A 7,255-nucleotide genomic window follows, 5' to 3' on the forward strand; every position below is an offset into this window, starting at 1 on the left:
TTTCAGTGGAGCTTACGCACAGTCAGCTGTCCAATGCGCGTCGAGAGGGAGAGGAAAAGAAAGCCGAGAGCTGTGACAATAACTGACACTGGCACACATGGGGGGGGGGGGGGGGGGGGGCGTGTGGCGCTCCAGCAACACACCATTCTTCACAGGTAGAGGTGAGAATACATGCACGTATTTATATTAATCACTGTTGACCAACTGAAGTCACATTTAACCCAAAAGGCATCTCCCCTAAGGATAGTTCTTCTTCAGAGAGGAAGTGTTTTACCTAAGTCATATATCTTCTTCCTTACGAAATGCCTTACACTTTCCCACCGACACCGTTGCCCTCTGTGGACAAAAAAGAATGACTTCAAAAAGTTGTTATCGAACATGTCCAATTGATTGCATGATTGCGCCACTCGGCATGCACTAGTGACCCCGTGTGGCACGGGAAGTGAACTGAACAGAGCTGCTCAGGTGTGAAGGAGGAGGACAGACGGCAATGGACACTTACCACTGTGGGGTACCATAAAGATCCAATTAGAAACCAGTGATTAAAGAGATTTACAGCGAGAAAATCACCAACTTGATGAGCTGTGGTGCTCCACAGTGAGTTGCTAGTGTCCTTGTTGCATTTTGACTTCTTCGTTCATTTCATTTCACATACATATTCCTATTCAAGGCCATAAGAGACATATGCTCTATCCCAGCATGCATTTTGAATATGTGTATAGCGGCCTGTGGTATGTTCTAGCAGACTACCGGAACATTACAAGCTCTTTTTATACGGTAACATCGTTCACCAAAAATGTAAGATGGGAAATAGCGTACTACCATCAGCAAACTTTGGCTCTATGGCCATATAATCTCTGATGCAACATCATACATGACTTTATATAGTGAAGTGGTCATGTTTGAAAGAATTTGCTGCGACTCTACGTAACATAATTGTTGCCTCTGATGGATTCTTCAGGATTAAAACAACCTCAGATGGGAAAATCAAATTAACTATGGTTTATTACTGTAATCTGGTAATTGATTAAACCGTGAGCCAGGTTTTTTTCTGGGTAGGCCAGATGGTGTTGTGAAGTAAAGATAATTAAAGATCCATGAACGCTAAATACGGAAATATCAGATGAGTCACCCAGCAGTCTAATCATTCTTTTCATGAGTGTTTGTCTTTGCTTGTCTGCCATGCTGTGATCACTGTAAGTGAGGACCTAACATTCTGTTGGTTTGTACTTTGATCGTGGGAAAGATGCTCATGCTGTTCTGAGATGTGATTAATGTAAGTACGATTTTACAAAGGAAGACCATGTTTATTAATCACTAATGAATCACACACTAAAGGTGACAAATACTAACCTAAACTATGTGTACAATGTAATAATACTTAATGTAGAGATAAAAGGATAAAAAAATACATGTTCTGACTACAGGTACGCTCCACACACTGCTTAAGGCAAAAACACCAATTTTATTTATTTTATTTTGCATGCTTATAGCTTGCAGTCAGTTTATCACAGCATCATCAGCAAAGCAAGATGTGGCCTAAAAGTGGTATCACAACCTATACTTTGACTCTATGCAGCAGTGATGTCTAAAAAGGCCTGTCAAACAGTGAAAGGAAATCACCCATAGCACTACTTACATTCACACAAATAGTGTGTGAATGCTACTCCCAGTTGTTGTAAAGATGTTTTTGAAGGTAAGAGCAGGTTTGAAAACCCTTTAAAAAAACAAAATCATAGTTACAGCCACTGCATCTGTCCTTATTTAAAGTACCCTTTCTAGTTGACTTCAAATTCCATTTGCTCCTTAAGGAGCCAGGCTTTTGCTTCCTACTAAATGTGTGCAATTTGATCGTGGAAACTAATCCAGTCTTGTACAGCTGCAAGAAGCATTAGAGGTGGGGGGGACAAAAGTGTTGATGTAGAGCAGTCACTTCTCTAGCTGTAATGGTTGAGCTGGAACATCACTCACACAAAGGCTGGTAGCTGTCCAAAAGTAGCCCGTCTATACCCTAACACTCAAACAAATCCCTTGAAGCCCACACTACACTGCGGCCCATTCAATAGCTGGAAATCAGAGAGAGCACCAGACAGAGCCAGAATGGCTTGGGTTACATCGCCTGTGTAGCTGCAAGTCATTAAAAAGAAGTAGCTGAAACCTTGTCAGTCCTGCACATGGTAAGTCCATTTCCTTGGCTGCTGTAAAAACTCACACACCATCCATCTCCCTTATGAAGATGATGAAGTAAACATTAGATTAGGAAAAAATGGAAGTTTTAAAAACTAGGCAGAGCAGTTGTAGGCAATATTTAAAGAGAAATGTAGGACGGTGTCTTGACACGCTCAACGTTTAGATCCGCAGACCTCTCCGAGGACAAGTCGTAAGACTTTGATGTCTGAAGAAAGCTATCAAGTCTTTGATGTCTGAAAAAAGATCTGGAAGCTTTCATACCTTGAAAATAGGCCGAAGACGTAAATGTCAGACACACGAACATACAACACATTGCATCTACACTTTCAGACATTGGTCGCCAGATTTTACTTTTGAATGTTTGCAAGTTTAGTTTCCTGCAAGAGCAGAGATTTTATGATAAACAATACTATAAACAATTCCTGGTAAATGTGGTAGATATTAAGGTATTAAGAATACCATATGGGTGAATAGGAACACACTACAGGCCGTATTTTTGAACTTTCCCACTGTCCCCCCATGACCTTGAGTCCTGTAGGTTCCTTGGGTGTATACCTATCCTCTATGATGAATTGTCCCCTGTGTCTCCTTTTGGGGTGGTATCCTTCATCTATGACCTTAACCAGCCTCAGTGCCTTGTCCTCCAGTCAGTTGGTAGACAGGAGGCCCAAATTCATCACCACCTTTCATTTTCCTATTCTGGCCTATCTGATGTATGACAGCATTAATAATAACCGCTGCAGAATGCCCCGTCGCCCTCTGCGCCTTGCCCACTCGCCGCCTGCGCAGATTACCACTAGCCATTCACAGCCCATTAAAACTGTATTTACTTATCAGCCTCTCTGGGGCCGTCACTCTGTTTTCAAGACTGATGCCCAGAGGGATGGCAAAGGGTGACCTTCCTGTAGTCCGCAGTGCTGTAAGTCACTAGTCTAGTCACACATTACTTGTCCTTTATTTTGCTGCATAAACTCTACTGAAAGCAACGTTAGCCCCTTTCTATGACAAGACATAGACAATGTAATAAAGCCAATGGAATGAGACATAAAGGGTGTTTATTTAAAATTGGTATTGACCCTTGTTTTGTTTTTTTAAAAAGGGTTGAATAGTTAGATTAACACACTTTTACAGCTCTAATATCTGTCCATTGAATATGAAGCTATAAACAGCAGCCAGTTAGCTTAGCTTAGCACAAAAACAATTAGCCCTGGCTCTGTCCAATGGTTACTAAATCTTGCTAATTAACACGTCATATCTTGTTTGTACAAAAACGAAAGTGTTAAATTTGTGTTTTTACAGTGGGTTTTATGTGCCACACTAATTATGACCTGGGAGCAGAAACTTCCTGGAGTCTGGTTGCCAGGCAGCCCAAAATGTCAAAAATATTCCATTAAATGGAATTTTAAGAAAGCTCAAGAAACTGACTGTAAGCTACAGAAGCAGAGGTAGCCAAGAGACCAAAACATAGAGATAAAATAAGAGTACTTGAACATCCCTTCTACCAGTGGCCAGAGACACAAGTCCAAACAAATGCTAATGTTGCTGTATATCTGCTTGATGTGTAAATAGGCAAACACGTTAGCCATGTCATCTTCAAATCAGATAATATGTCAGTGTTTCTTTTTACCTACATGCTCAAAGTTAACTTATTGCTGGTTTAATATGATGCAGTTTGTGATGGTTTGACGTATTACTGCTCTGAAATACTTAAAAGACGAATATTACAACGCTATCAGGCTTCAGTGCATTACTCTGTTTGTCTCAAAGTATGTTAGCCAGAGTAAAGAGTTTCCTACAGTTGTGGTTGACTGCATATGTGCACATTATATTTGACAGACAGTTGAGCAATCATGATAGCATAAATGGGACAAGGTGAACTCTCCTCATTGCTCCTTAACCAGACAGTTCTTTCTTATCAGTTAGAATGTGTCATAGTCTACTTTGGGTGTGCTTATGACTTCCTCTGACCTTTAAAATAGCTGATTATTTCCATCCACAATCTTCATTCGGCAATACGCTGCCAGCACAAAAGGATATTAGGCCCAGACTTGCTGGTCTGATAATTCTACCTCTCTGTATGGAACTGAGGGAAACCAAACCACAATGTCCTGCCACTCTATTATCGTTTCACTGCCTCCACTTTCACCTTCACCACTGCTATTCAATCACCTTTCACCTCAGAGTGTGCAGTTTTTTTCAGGAGCTGAACAGTCTGTGTGTTCTCTTTTATTACATCTTAAAAGTACTCTGTATCCATGGTAATTAACTTCTCCTTTATGCATCACCCTCCCGGGACAAACTAGACAGCTTTGCGTGGCCCAGAATACTTTGTAGCTGCGTAAATCTCCTCAGTGTTGGGAGACCCACCATGCCTCCAGCTCCCATGACAGCACTGTGTGATAGAAATAGAGGGGATCTCAAAGGGCAACAGGTCTAAATGTTTAATAGATTCTTATTTTACTTGCGGTAATCTGGTAATCAGAGGTTCGAGGGGGTTACATCTATCACCCAGGGAACAAATAAAAGTCTTATTGTGTTCTGCTCCCTCTCACCTCGGGAGGAAATGTGAACCAGATAAATGATGGCCTTGTTTCAAGAGAGGCTCAATCTATTGCCAACGATTTGTGGCCAACAAAGTAATTTCGATACCATTCTTTGTATTGATAAATGGGGCCTAAATTTGATAAAGAGCCAATTTACTCCTAAGCGGTATAGGGATGGAGCTGCAGTTATCGCCTCTCTTTTTTTCCCTCTTTGCCTCCAATCCACCAATCCAGCTCAAAATTAGATGGATGGAGAATGACAAACAGCACAGAGGGCCATATTTTTTTGACAAAGCACTTTCGTCACATATAGTATGAAAGATTTTATGAAATTTAGTGACTGTCTGAGTGCGTTTTTTGTTGGATTACATTTTTGGCTGACTGCTAAGCTTTAACAGAGGACCAAAAAACACCTGCTCAGTATTTCAGGTCATGTTAACTTGAGCATTTCCTCCTTCTACCTCAGGGAGAATACAAATAACAGTGGCTTACAGTATTTTTTAAGAAGCTGTTACAAACCTTGTATTTTGATGACTACAGGCACCTGAAATGCAACGCTTTGTGAACAACATTGACATTCGCTGTGCCATAGTGATGTTCCTAAACTTCCTCAAGAACCTGCGTGAATGTTAATCCTCAGAACTGGAAATGTGGGCCCTGCAGCTGAGATGCTTTCATCGCCAAACACCGGATGTGTGTTGCCACCTACTGTTATTGTTGTCTGACAAGAAACAGTATGCTCTTGCGACCACATGGTGGCAAAGGGACAAATTAACCTCAGAGTGAAAAAGAGAGATTGTGTGCTTCACCCGGGGAACCCCCGACAGGTGTGTGCACAAAGTCTTAAGCACTAATCGCTGGCAGATTTGTTTAAAGAGAGGTAAAGTAGATTATTTATGAGCACATGGCTCAAAAATTTGGAATATAGCAAACGAGACTTTAACCACATTAGAGGGATTCTGAGCAGCCTGCCATGTGTTCAGGGAACAATTCTTTATTGATCGGGTGACTGGATGTGAAAATAATAATTTTCCTGAAAGTGACAAAATTAGAATTAATCAAGCCTTGATTAAATTACGGCATTCTGTTTTCTACTTCAGAGGAGGAGCTCTGAGTATGGCGAACAGATTCTCTCAGGACTGATTGTTTGCATTTTTGCCCATGTTTACATGAGTGCTTGTGTTTGCCTCCATGCATGTGCTGTACAAATGTGTACCACTGATTGCAAGCTCAGAGACCTGTGTAGGCCAGTGATGCACTGCTGCCACCTAAAGACTGGGTTTGAATCAACCATTTTTTGGTCTGCAATCATACAGCATACTGTACTTTACCTTACATAATACACACACAACTGCAGTAAAAGCATTGAAATGATTCCCATCTTATTTATTGGTTCATCATCATTTTATCACATTTTACACAACAGAATCTCTGGTTTGCATGTATTATTAATACAATAGGTACAGTAGGAGCTTCACATAAAGCGCTGTCATTAAGGGCACCAAAATAGCTGTAAACAGAAACTGTTCAGATTTTTCTTGTTACTGAACGTTGCTTTTTCATCAAAGTCAGTTAAAAAATATCTAATTTTCAATGTCATTACCATATGCTGCGTTCAAAATTACACACAGATGTGTTAAAAATTATATTTTTTGTAAGAGAGCATATAATTGAACAGCCCTCAAAGCGAGCCATCTGTCACCAAACCCAGACACGGCAGGGGTTTGTTTCCTAAACAAAGACAAAGGCGACTGTTACCAACCAGATGCTGTCAGAATAATGGAGTGGTTGTCAAAAAAAATCTGCTGCTGTCTTAGACTAATGTGCCATATGGACAAAGTAAAAAAAATGACGAACTGTAATTGGTTGGTAAAATATTTTGTTGGTCACATTTTGTCTGTAAGAACATCAAACAAAAATGCCAAATGGTAATCAATGTCTTGATCTCTGGAAGAAGTAGACCTGATGAAAATGGTCTGTTATTGTGGTTTGTCAAATACATGACAGAACACGTTAGTGGACTGTGAATTATGATCTGTGAACAGTGTTGCCAGATCAGATTGACAGTTTCCTGCACAATCACAACTTAAAACCCACCCAGTTCAATAAAAGTCCTAACCTTGCTTGAAACCTGTAAAACCGTAAAACCATTACATGCTCAATAGAAAACACATCATAAGCATACAAAGCTTCATACCTGCACTAAATAACTAAATTGCTACAAATAGTTTAAACATTTTTTTAAAATCTATATATAATGTGGACACCCTGGTATGCTCAATAACAAACTACTGTTCAAAGAAAGAAGAAAAAAGCCTCTACATCAATCTTAGCAATTTCTATCATTGTTTATTTAATAACTGAGTGATACGCCAGATGCCTGGTTGCTTGTTCATTTATTCATTAATCTCTTTTGAGTTCTAAACTGGATACGTCTTGTTTTGTTCATTACATTGTAGCTGCAGGTCAAGGACAGAGCGTCAAGAGGAACCATCGTTGCCCTCTTGTGATTTAACGGGGAA

This window comes from Cebidichthys violaceus, unplaced genomic scaffold (genome assembly GCF_023349555.1).
Source record: "Cebidichthys violaceus isolate CVI_PGR_0920_01 unplaced genomic scaffold, fCebVio1.0.p SCAF_9, whole genome shotgun sequence".
Lineage (NCBI taxonomy): Eukaryota > Metazoa > Chordata > Actinopteri > Perciformes > Stichaeidae > Cebidichthys > Cebidichthys violaceus.